General features: G+C 46.1%; 1 pseudogene; it reads left to right on the top strand.

Moving 5' to 3' along the window:
• The first annotated feature begins 1,985 nt into the window (after positions 1 to 1,985).
• Positions 1,986 to 12,910, top strand: LOC119395183 (moesin/ezrin/radixin homolog 1-like; annotated as a pseudogene).
• The last annotated feature ends 515 nt before the right edge of the window (positions 12,911 to 13,425 follow it).

Raw genomic sequence — 13,425 nt, 5'->3', positions numbered from 1 at the left:
TTGTGGATACACCATCAGCCAAACAAACAGAGATTTTGACGAAGTTTAGTGAAACCATCAAGTTTCAAGACGGTCGCTATTAGGTGTCACTACCATGGAAATCGGAGGTACCAGAAATGAAAAACTTAAAAAGGGACCGAACCTGAATTCCGACATTCTAAAGATGCTAATAAGCTTTCGTTTGTATGCATTCCGACTTACAGCGGATGTACAGAAGGCCTTCCTTCAGCCGAACAAACAGAGGTTTTCATGAAGTTTAATGAAACCATCAAGTTTCAAGACGGTCGCTATTAGGTGTCACTACCATGGAAATCGGAGGGACCAGAAATGAAAAACTTGAAAAGGGACCGAACCTGAACTCCGACCTTCTAAAGATGCTAATAAGCTTTCACTTGTATGCATTCCGACTTACAGCGGATGTACAGAAGGCGTTCCTTCAGATATCTATCACAGAAGAAGACAGCGATGCGCTCCGCTTCTTGTGGTTTGAGAAGGTACCGGCCAAGGACCAACCGCTCCCACGAGTCGAGGAGATCAGGATGACTCGGGTGCCTTTCGGAACAACGTCGAGTCCGTTTTCCTATTGGCTACGCTTCGGTATAACTCCAACCACATAGATTCGAAATACAAAGAAACAGCTGTTCAGCTAAAGGAAAGCTTCTATGTAGATTTGGTATTCGGCGCTTCAACTCCTCAGGAGATCTGCCACTTGTACGACCAAACAACCGAGATCATGAAATTAGCAGGAATGAACATGCAGATATGGTCGACCAACGAGGACAAGCTGTGACAGACACTACAGGAAAACGGAGGGTCAGCGATACAGAATACACCAACGAAGGTACTCAGCTTGTACTGGAACACGGAGGAGGACACGCTACGTGTAAGCCTTGAACCTCACCTGGATATTGTCAAGAATGGAAAACCCACGAAGCGAACGGTGCTCCAAGCGACGTCGAGAATTTTCGACCCATTGGGATTTTTGTCTCCATTCACCATCAGAGCCAATATCCTGTTTCAAGATATTTGGAAGCAAGGAATGGGCTGGGATGGGTCACTTCCGAAGGCTCTCGAAGAAGAGCGGAAGAAGTTTACAACAGAGATTGAAGACATAAAAATTTACCTTTGAAGAGGAGCTCACTGATCAAAAATACGATGTGGGAAAAGACCCTTCTGTCGGGTTTATTGAAGCAGAGCGCTAAGCCGTCCCAACATGGTGATAAAAGATCGGTCACAAGCCACAGTCAATGTTCTTCTAGTCGCGCGCATCACCCCTTTTTCTTCTTCATCCAGGCGCCGCGTGTGCATGATTTCCAACATATGGGCTAGGTGACCGGCCCCGGGTTGGGCCAGAGTATGGTCGACCTTGGGGGGAGATGTAGCGGCCTGGCGACGGTGAACGGGAAGGTCCTCGGGGGGTCCATTACGCTCCTGCTAGATAGTCGGCGATGTCACGTGGCTGTGCACCTCGTTCTGGACGTGGCGCGTTGATGGAAAATCCACGCAGGCCCATCTCGCGGTAGCGGCAGCGGCGGTATGGGTGGCCGGCTTCTCCGCAGCGATAGCTGAGTGGACGGCGGTCGGGGGTACGCCACACTTCGGTCTTCCTCGGAGCGTTGAGCTGACCGACAGTCGGGCGGTATGGCGTCGGTGGCGGCGGAACCGGAGTTGTGTGGCCTCTTCCCGTGGACGCTGAGGGAGAGCGCTACGATGCGTTGAGAGCAGCGTAGCTAATAACCTCCAGATCGACAAGCCAGGCTGTCTAGGCAATGACAGGCTGTGGCCTCAGAGGGTCATGGATCAGCACAAGCTCACAAGGAACGGTGGGATGTGAGGATAACCAACTGGTGGGGGCAGCACAAGGAACTTCACAGGGATGATGCTATGATAGAATACCTGACGACCGCCCAGGATCTTGAAATCTATGGCGGCAACTACTTCGAAAACACGAACAAAAAGGGCCTGAACATCTACGAGAAGGACGACGACCTGACACCCAAGATTGGTTTCCCATGAACGAAATCAGAAACATCTCTTTCAACGACAGGAAGGTCGTCAAGCCCATCGACAAGAAGGCGCCCGACGTTGTGTTCTTCGCCCTCCGGCTGCGGATCAACAAGCGCATTCTGGCGTTGTGCATGGGCAACCACGAACTCTACATGCGGCGCAGAAAGCCTGACACCATTCAGGTGCAACAGATGAAGGCGCAGGCTCACGGTGAGAAGCTGGCCCGCAAGCAGGAAACGGAGCAGCTTCGCAAGGAGACGGAGGCCCGCGGGATGGCCAAGAAGAAGCAGCAGGAGTACGCGGAGCGACTGCGACATATGCAGGCAGAGATGGAGCAGGGGTAGCAAGAGCTGACCACGGCGCGCGACGCCATCATGCGGCTCGAGGAGCAGCTGCGGCAGGTGCAGGCGGCCAAGAAGGAATTCAAGCGGAAGCAGCGCGAGCTGGAGGACATTCTGTATCTTTCTGGCTGTATCTATGGAGCTCTATATGGCTCACGAAACTCTCCTTTAGAGAATGACTGCACGTTTTCTGGAGCACGGCGCGCAGTGCCGCGTACACGATACCGGATTTCACCGTCTTCGAATGGCCAGACGAAAAGTTCAAGATCGCCTTTAAAGAGCGTGGCTTATATAACCAGCACAAGTGGTCCTTCTCAAATCTAAGTCTAATGTCCAGGAACTGAAGTTCCGCGTCAGCGGGTAGCTCACAAGTAAATTTCAACCCCATACCGCATGCCGTAAAAATCCTTAGAATACTATCTATCCTGTTATGCTGACTGTCACATTCAGTGATGACCAAGAAATCGTCAACATATCGGAAGACCCGTACGGCCAAACTACCTAAGCTGTGGGCTATTACTTTGTCAACGCGGCTAAGGAAAATATGGCTTAGGATCGGGGCCACCCTCGACCCAATACAGATTCCTGACTTCTGAGCAAAGAAGTTCCCTCTCCATTCAACCAACATGGATCGCAAATAAAACGACAGCATTTCCAGAAAACTTTCCACAGAAGTACCACATTTGTCATTAAAGATAAGCTCGTCATTATCGTCAAGGTTATTTAACGTTATTCAACGTTATCGTTATTTGCGATCCATGTTGGTTATGGTTGGATCCATGGTTGGATCCATGTTGTTACAACCTTACTGTGACCAGAATCAAAGAGTAAAAGCTCTTTTTGAGCACGCGGAGAACACTTTTAGCAAATATACTGCCCCCTGAAAGCATATTATTATCTAAAAACTGCAAGCTGTCATCAATAGCAAGTTCAAGAGTGAAGGTTAAGCCCTTTCCATGGCGTTTGAACAGGTTTAAAATATCCTCAACAGCACTGGCACTCATCTGGAAGGGATTGGTGTTTAAAATCACGAGAAAGTCGTCTCTATATCTATAAACTCGTAGAACTTTCTCGCTCTCCAATAGGTTATTCAAGACACGGTCAATAGCAGCTAAAACATATTGCAGAGTATGGGGCAACACATGAACCAATAGAAATTTACTTTCGCTAGACGAATTCCGCTGTCAGAAGAAACATAAGTTGAGGATAGGTAGTACTCTAGTAAGGTCATAAAGTTGTCGACCGAGATACCGGTAGGATTCTGGAAAGCAACATCTTCGTTCTTTTCTATACAACAGCACACGGTAGGTGAAAGGGCATCGTGGGAAACGGAGTAGAACAAGTCATCTACATCTATCGACAAGGCATACTTGCAGGAATGAAGAGAAGCCAGAAACGCTGTCACTCCGCTTGAATTTTTTACAATATAGGGATCATCAATAACTAGACCGTTTAAGTTTTCTAACGAAAACTGACTTACCTCCTGCTGCCAAGTATTCTTCTCAGTAACAATACTTCTTAAACGCATGTCGACCTTATGGTTTTAACACTAAATATCGATAATAGACTTGCATAACCCTGAAAGTTGCAGCTCCTTACACAAAGAAATAGCTTTTGTTTTTACCTTGCTCAGGTTTACTTTCGCAGGAACGAAGTTCTTGCTCAAAGCTTCAGTGGCTTTTTGACGAAACGTCGCTGAAGGTAGACCACAAAACCACTGTACCTATCCGCTTGAAGAACACGTTCATTATCCTTGCAGAACTTCACCACATCCCTCATTTTTCCGTTGGGTCTTAGGTGGGAACGCTTGGCAGTCTTCAATAGGCTGTCCATGCCGTCCAAAAGGACACCTCTCCTTGTCGTCATTCCCTGCTTTGTCAGTCACACGCCTGTAGAGCGCAAGCAGTTTGTGCACACGCAAAGCTGGCTGAAGGCTAAACTTGGGACCTTTTTTTGAGGGCCGTGGAGACGCCTTGTGATACCTGAACATGGCCAAGAACAGTGAGGTTACCAGGTTTGAATTACTTGCGCCTTGGTCCTTTCGGTAAGCGGAGAACGAGGGACTTCCACTGGAACTTCGTAGTCTGAGCCGCCATCTTCTTGAATATTTTGCAGGTCATGTCACAAAAACCGCCGGTGTTTGGCTTGCAGCAAACCGCTCGTAGCCAGTCGTACAATAACCACTCTTGTCTCAAAAACTCAGACTCCAGGATGCGGCAAATTCGTTTAGCATGTCCAATCGATGGTTGCATGCAACCAGAAAGAGCGAGCACGTCCGCTGGAAAAACTTTCTTGCGAAGACAAAAGACCAAAGATCTTGCCCGACATGTTTACATCACAGTGTGGTTGATGATGGCAAAAGGCTGCACAGAAGTAGGTAAGACGCCAATAGAAGAGCCCACTGCAAAAGAAATACAGCTGAACAAAATACGTCGCTGGGCTAGTTGGTTCATAATCTTCAAAATTCGTTAGCGCGAAATTGACCATGGCTACAAGGGAACACAGATGCACAGGACAGGCGCTACTCGCAACTAAGCTTTATTCAGAAAAGTCTCCCTAGCCGAGTGGCGCGCGCAGGCGCAATGCACATGTCGATTAACAACACTTAGCAGAATCGGAAGAGCAGTGGTGGAGCGCATCGCGCACGAATGCTTCAACGGTCTTCTATTTCCAGGGAAGCCTGGTGTTTGATTTGCGCGCCTCGAGACTACCTGGCTACCTTTGCTGCCACCACTACTGGAAACTTGCAACAGATAACACGGCCAGCTTGTCGAGGGGCGTCATTGCGTCAGTTGACTGCAGCGGCGGAGCGCATCATGCACGAAAGCTTCAATGGTCTTCTATTTGCAGGTACTAAAACGGACAACTCCACCAGATCGTCAAGGCTCCGGATGGTTGTTTCTGCCGGAGGATTCTTTTAACACGAAAGTGTTTTATGCCGGGGTCCACCAAGATTTCAGTGACGTATTTCCGTCACGGAAATGACGTCGAAAAAATATACACAATCAGATAGCAAAAAAAAAGCTACCGTCAACGGGCATCGAACCCACGACCGCTTGGTCCGCAACAACAAATGCCGGGCACGCTATCCATGCGCCACGGTCACAAACTCTGGAAGCTTTACGAACGCGCCGTTTATATCTACCACTCTCCCGGTCGGCGAGGTGGTGTTGACCTCTGGGAGTGGTAAGGTAAAGTAATTCGTCATTGTTGTGGCCTCCGCGACTAGCACCTGCAACGCATTTACGTGTCCGTCCCATTCGGCGCGTTTTCAATAGAAGTTGAATTATGTCAATGCCTTAACACACCGCGAGGTGGCGACCTTTGCCCAAGCGTCGTAAAAGCGTCAGCGTCGGCGTCGCTCATAGCAACACGCTAATCCACACCAAGCATAGCTCTGCGAAGTGCGCCTGCCTCACCATGGCTGTAACACTGCGTTCCCCGCTCACGCACTCGCCCCGAGAAAAATCGCGGCCGGGCTACCGGGGCGGCGCGACGCGCTTTGCGTTTCCCTCTAGTGCGGCCGTGGTGTTCAATCACATTTTAACATGCCGCGGGATGGCGACCAAGTTCTGCGTCCAATATGCGACGCTCTTCTGGCTATCACACCTCGTTCTCTGATTACGCTTTCACCGTTAACTACTATAGCTACCACAAGGGTTTGTGTAATCATTTAACATGGACGTTAGTCGTCGCGATAGAGATGTACCACCAATCATCAAAGTGGGTGCATCCACGTTAAACGGAGCTATAGCTGCCATACATCAATATACATTGTGCAAACTCTCTCATATCAATGTAAAGTAAACATTCAGTTACTTCTGTACGGGCAAGCTTTACTTTCGTGTTATTCCGATTCCTATGACGGAGGGATCAACCATCTTTTTCTTCGGTGATTCTACCTGACATGGACATTCTGCTTTTTATGAACAGGGACGTCTGGTGTTTGATTTGCGCGTCTCGAGACTACCTGGCTACCTGTGCTGCCACCACTACTGGAAATTTGCAAGAGATAACACGGCCAGTTTGTCGAGGGGCGTTCTCGCGTCAGTTGGTTGCAGCGGTGGAGCGCATCGTGCACGATAGCTTGAACGGTCTTCTATTTGCAGGTTGGTCAGTTTTCTGTCATGCAAACCTCCTGTTTTGCGCTCCGCTGCTGCTGCCAAACTGGTTGTCTGTGTTTGTACGTGCTGTGTTTGTTCCATAGTTTCAGCTTGTACGTAAGAGCTACATAACATGTCACGTTGTTGCGCGTGCCGTTCTGCAATTGGCGAGCATGACACAGTTTTGACGTGCTCCGAGTGTGGATTTACTTTTCATAATGGGCAGTGTTCGGGCTTGAGTGAGGTCAAACGAGAAGCTTCCAAGAAAAATTGGAAATGTGAGACGTGCCGAGGAAAAGGGGGCAAAAGTGTTGGGCCTGCACATTTCAGGTAAAGAATCCGGGAATCATGGCGAAGCTGGTCGAATTGGACAAGAAACTAAGCTTGCTTCTGGACGTCCCTAGCAAAGTGAATGGCATCGAGCAATCTATCCATATGTTATCTGATGAGTCTCATGAAATTAAGAGACGTCTCGATTCCCACGAACAAGTCATTAACAATCTAAAGCGAAAGGTGGAAAAAATGGAAAGTATCAGGCTCCTAAGAACCTCAGTTAGCTTCAGGGTGATATTGACGCCCTTGAATGGCATAGTAGGTGCCTAAACCTAGAAATACATGAAGCTCCTGAGACTGAGGATGAGAACTTGCTGTCCAAGGTGAACGAAATAGCACAACGGCTAGACATGGAGTGCTCATCGGAACAGGACGTTGTGGCTATACCCAGGCTGCCAACTCGGTTGGGAAGAACACGCGCGTCAAGAGCTACGAAATGCTTGGCTGGCCAAGAAGCGATCATTCAGAGATAGTTCGATGAAGCTCTTCATCGCCGAGAACATGACAACTCGATCCAGAAAGCTTCTGGCTGCAGCTAAGGAATGGGTGAAACATTCCGTATACAAGTACGCATGGCACACAAACGGGCATGCCCTTGTGCGCAAAGAGAATGGAGCCCCTGCAGTAGTCATTAATATCGAGGATGAGCTGTCAAAACTCACTTACTCTTCCCTGCTGAGGTCCCTTGCTGCTGATTCTTTGACAGCATCATGAATCCCTTAGGGTTCCTCTCTAAACAAGAATGGTTTGCCCACGTCGAATCTGAACAAAAGGGAATTAGCTGTGTTCGCATTAACGCTCAATCCGTCTCCAAGAAAATAGCCGAATTCGAAAGCTTCTTCGTAGGGTCAGATAAGCTGTGTGACGTCGTCATGATAACCAAAACTTGTTATACAAATGACAGTCACATCTTTCAGCGTTCTCACAAGGAAACGTTCTACCTGAGTGGGTTATCAAGACGCCGGGGAGGTGTGTCCTTACTAATATCCGACCTGTAGAGAAGCCTTGGGACGTGGTAATGGGTTACCCTCTCCAGCGCCTTCTAGTGGGTCATCCTCTTTGGTTGCTTGAAGAAAGAACGCCGCTCGCGCAGGGAGTTCGTGCCTTGCCGTGACTGTCGCCATTACTCATTGTCGTTGAGTGCTGTCGATTAAACACCTTAACAGACCATATACATTGTGACATACTTGATTTTTCGCCAATGACGGACAATTTCGAAGTGCTGTCTATTCAAGGAGAAAAACGTATTTTTGTTGTGTGCTACCGTCCTCCCAATGGTATTCTCGCCCATTTTCTTGATTTCTTTGATGAATTGTCATCACTTGCAAACGAAAACCGTGAGAGTTTAATTATTGGAGGAGATTTTAATGTGAATATTGCCTCGGATACAACACGACGGTCTGATTTTGAGAGAGTATTAACCTCGAATGGTTGTATTAACACAATTCACTCCAGCACTAGAGTAACAGTAAATACGGAAACTAATCTTGATTTATTTATAACGAATCTCTCCCCCATGTGCGTCACAAGTGCTCTTTTGAGTAGTGCCATAAGTGACCATATGCCTATTTGCATGTTTGTCAAAACTACAGTAGCTAAAACCTTGCACAGAGGCACTAAAGAAGCTTTCCACAAAGTAACCGAGGATATCCTAACAACTTTTCAAATAGTTGAAGCAAATTAAATGGGATGATGTTTTGCAAGAAAAAAACGCTGAGTCTGCTTATAATGTATTTCTTAGTAGGTTTGTTGACTGACGTTTATAAAAACATTTTGTTTACAAAATAAATAGCAGAATAAATGCCTAAGAAAGCCATGGTTAACGAATGCTCTTTGCAAGAAAATTAAGAAGCGTGATAATCTATATACCAAAATTATTAAATCTAGAGAACCTCTTGGTTTAAAAACATTTAAGACTTTTCGTAACACACTAACCAAATAATTGAGGAATACAACCCAAGATCTTTTCGATCTTGGGTATACAACCCAAGATCTAAAAAAGCCTTACTACCGCACAGTAACGCTTACTCGAAGCTTGACCAAGCGCGGTATCGCAAATACCTGCTTGAACTCAGGCCTCAATAAGACTTGCAGTCATGCTCTTTCCGAAAGTTTCTGTGCCCAAGTTCTGAGACTAAAGCGTGCGGGTTACCCCCCAGAACTTATCACTGCTGTTTGTGACTCCCTTCTGCAAAATAATAAACGTTCGAAAGCAAACGACAAGCCTTACAAAGCGGACATGCCGGTCAAGGTCATCCCATATATGCACCAAGTGTCACACAATGTTAAACGAATAGCAAGGAAACACAACGTCCAGGTTGTTTTATCCGCTCCTTCCAAACTCTCAAAGTTGGTGTGCCTTGACTAACAGTAAGAAGCGACGTGTTTGCGTCACGCAACACCGGAACAAGATTACAGTGTGCGTTTTTAATGTCGTCTACAGCATTCCCCTCAGTTGTGGTCGTCGCTGCATCGGTCATACCGGCCAATGATTTAACGAGAGAGCTAGAGAGCATAATTTGAACGTGCGCAATCAAACTGGAGGATTTCTGGGTGAGCATTGCAAACGCTGTGGTTTTACCCCTGATTTTCAACGTACACAGTTCCTTGAGAAAGCGAAACATAAGATTGATCGCGAAATCGTGAAAGCCTTTTCAATACATAAGGCAGGTGACAACTGCGTTAGCAGGCCTTCGATCTGTTTGTCTGACGCTGAGATTGATTATCTCAAGGGTTCTACTTAAGCGTGCTTCTCATTTGCACTTCTCTTTTGTTGTCATGTAATATTTCATCGTTTTATGCTTTTACACGCGAAGCGTCCGCCAGTCATTATTTTACTCTTTCTTCTTTTTTTTTTCTCTTGCACGCATGCTCCACCTGAAAGTCCTCTGCTATAGCTAAACAAATTGTTAGGATTGTTGTTTATCGCTGCTTGTTACTTCTGAGGAAACGTGGCGGTCACAACGAGCGATTATGGCCCATATAAATTCAGTGGTAAAGGCAATACAGTTCAGTTGTAAGTCAGTGCTCGTGGCGTCTACTATGTGTCTTTGTCCGTCTGTTCCTAGCGCTGCCCCAAAGAAGTTCGACACATTTATAATCTGTGTATTTGAACAGAGATATTTCCCGAAAATATGAAGGTCGCACAGGTAGCAGTGTTATATAAAAAATATGATAAGTTAAAAAAATATCGCCCCATGTCGATCCCGCCTGTGTTTTCAAAAGGTCTTGAAAAAATACGTTCAACAGAGGATTCTTCCTTCTGCAAAAAAACACAAAATAATTTCAAATTTTTAATATGGGTTTCGTAAGAACAGATCCACTTAACGAGCTCTTCTTGATCAAAAAGAATTTATATTACAGGACTTCGAACATGGGCTAATAACATTAGGCATCTTTGTTGATTTTACAAAGGCGTTTGATCACATTAATCACAAAGTCCTACTCTACAAGCTAGACAAATATGGCATTAGAGGCGTTCCTCTTCAACTATTCCAATCCTATCTTAGTAATAGACGCCAGTTGGTTTATGTAGGCAATAATGCATCCGCAATCGAAGACATATTTTGCGGAGTCCCACAGGGCAGCATCCTGGGCCCGTTGTTCTTGAATTTGTACGCTAATGATATTATTTCCATATACGAAAAGGCAAAATTTATAATTTACGCAGATGACACAAGTGTTTTCATTTTAGCCAGTTCTTACAATAGTTTATTTACCATGGCCAATGATTTCCTGTGCAGTTCGTCCCATTGGTCTGCAGAAAACTGTTTAAAGGTAAATACGATAGAAAGAAAAGCTGTAATCTTTAATACCAAAGGCGTAAGCCTTCCTTCAGATCAAACATTAGTGTATAGATCTACAAATATAGAAATTGTGTGTTCTGTAAAGGTACTAGGGGTACATTTTACAAATACTATGCAATGGGACGACCATGTATGCTCGTATGCTCGGTACTCTAAAAACTTTGCCACATAACAGGTGTTTTAAGTTGTTACCAATACACTTTACCTGTTCCGGTAAGATTGTTATTTATAATGCTTTATTTGTGCCTCATATTCATTATGGGCATCTAGCATGGGGTACCACGACTCAGTTTAACTTAAAATATTTCGTATGCAGAAGAAAATAATATGTGTCGTCGCTAACGTACCGTTTCTGGCTCATCCGAAAACCTGTTTGAGAAATAGCACATGAATAAAGTCCATAACATCTACAAAACTAGGCTCTTGCGCGAATATTATTTTAGTGCTAAACGCAACAATACCTTATTGGAAGAACTTGCAGACCTATCTGTCAATTTATACCGTTTTAACACTCGTACTCCAGAAGTGTGGAAGGTTTCGCACTTTAGTACGAACTATGCTTACCTAATGCTATGTAACAATCTCCCTAGACTACTATACTCATACTACAGAGCAGGCTATCATTTACAGCACTTAACATTGCCACAATTTAATATGTTAATGCGCTACCCTCTCTAGTGTTTTCAGGAAGTTAATAATGTGTGATATGTTTTTTCTTACATTTCTTGCATATGTTATGAAGTACATATCTATTTTGTTCCCGCTTTATCTGAGTAGTGTAATCCATTGTGCAAATGTTTGTTTTGTTGTCGTTTTGTTTTCCCTGTTCATTGTATAACTGCCGTACTTTACAGCCACTGTTTTAGTGTAATATACAAAGGGTATTATGTGCTTTACCATATGTAGCCACACTGTACTAAGGGGGTAAGGTCTGCCTCAAGCCGCGTTGTGCGGCTTTTTTCCCTCATCCACCTTTATTTACCACTATACTGTACATGTGCATAAATGGAAAGCAATAAATCGCTAAATCAATAAATCAACAACCAAGTTTCTAAAACAGTTTTTCTTTACTACACAACACAACAGAAGTGTCACTGATACAATCACTGTCTTTCTTTTTATTGTGATAAGCCTCCATTAGTTCTCTCGCCAGCGCATTGCCACTTCTGCCCAGAATTCGAATGCTAGTCAGCACTGCCTCACAGGCGCAGGTGCTACAATGCATAGGTAAATGAAAAGTCAAATTATTTTTAACAGATCGCTCGCGTTCCCGTGCTCGATCGTTGACGCAACGACCAGTCAGTCAGATATAAACCTCGCCACAAGTGAGTGGGATTACGTACACGACACCTGCGGCGCTTGTGGCGTTGGGCCTGACGTGCTTCTTTCCGCACGTCGGTTTTTTAAGCGGTCCCGAAATGCGAGGGCATAGCCCAGCCAGTTTATGCGGCGTTGAAAAAAAGTAGGTATATTGTACCTATTTGTCACATTTTTTTTTTTAAATTGCGTGACACTTTGTGCACATACGGCACCACTTCCGACCTTTTTCTGCACGAGCAGAGTCGGGCCTCTTGCCCTTCAGTTTCTGAAGGAGGGTTTCGGACACAGCAGTCAAGTTCGAGCAGGAGAACCCAGCCGCCTGTAAGCGCTCAATCTGGCTGTTAAAACTATCCTGAGCCAAGTGAACGCTGTACTCAAAACATGCATAGATAAAGGTCCTCCGTTCTGTAGCGGACAATTCAAGAATTACCTCAGAAATCTAGAAGTAGTGCACGTTGCTTCAAGTCCTTATCATCCACGTTCCAATGGCCTGACGGTACGAGCGCTGCAGGAAGCCATGAAGCTTGTGAAGAAGTGTTCCTTTAACATGCACAACTTTCATACAGCTCTGCTTGAGTGGAGCAACACACCCCGTGATGACGTGTTGAAGTCACTTGCGCAGAGACTGATAGGAAGTCAGACCGTGACCTTTCTGCCAATACAAAGCAGCGACCTGGAGCTCCAGACAGTGCCCAGCAGCACGGTCCACGGACGACTTCGCCGCGTACGTCGAAAGCAGAAAATCTACTACAACCGCGGCGCCAGGGAACTACCACCTCTGTCACGTGGCCAGGAGGTCACTACCTACAGCACCATCACGCGGTCCTGGTCACCAGCAGTCTTCCTGCGGCCAGCGGAAAACCGGGCTCCGCGGTTTTGCAAACTGAAGACGGTAAGAAAATTCGTCGCACAAGAGAGCATGTCAGCATCATGCCACCTCAGGAGGCCGCTGCCACCGTTCCACCGCATCGAGAAGCCGCAGAACCCACCCAAGCCCTAAGCCACAGCACAAGGCGACGACGCGAGGCTTGCTGGTGCCCGCAAGCAGAGAGACGTCAAGGCTTGTTGTTGGTCCAGAAAGGGGAAGATGCAGCAGAGCGGCGCCAGCATGATGTCGCGAGGCCAAACATGAAGCACGATGCACACGTGACCTCTGCGTCACGTCTCTGCTAATATAAGATCAATGTCGCCTCAGCAATAAACGCTTTTCACTGTTCGGTTACCTGCTTGCTTACAAAGGGTAGCAGCGGCTTATTTGCTGGAGGCTGGTACTTCCAATAGACATGGTTACTTGCGAAAAATAACTGTATATCTAAGAACCTTATGAATGATTTGACCGAAAGTTCGTGAGTCACTTCAATTGGAGCTAAAATGCAGCTAGACGTTGTCAAGCTTTTACTAACGACCAGGCAGGTGTCACTAGAGTTCTTGTCAGTAGAAAAAGTTATCTGCAAACCGAAAAACTCTTATAACGCCACTACTACCCTGGATAAAACTGGAAATAGATCCACCTGC

The sequence above is a fragment of the Rhipicephalus sanguineus genome, chromosome 5, assembly GCF_013339695.2.
Source record: "Rhipicephalus sanguineus isolate Rsan-2018 chromosome 5, BIME_Rsan_1.4, whole genome shotgun sequence".
Lineage (NCBI taxonomy): Eukaryota > Metazoa > Arthropoda > Arachnida > Ixodida > Ixodidae > Rhipicephalus > Rhipicephalus sanguineus.
The sequence above is the reverse complement of the archived record's forward strand: the minus strand, read 5'-3'. Positions and strand labels throughout refer to the sequence as shown.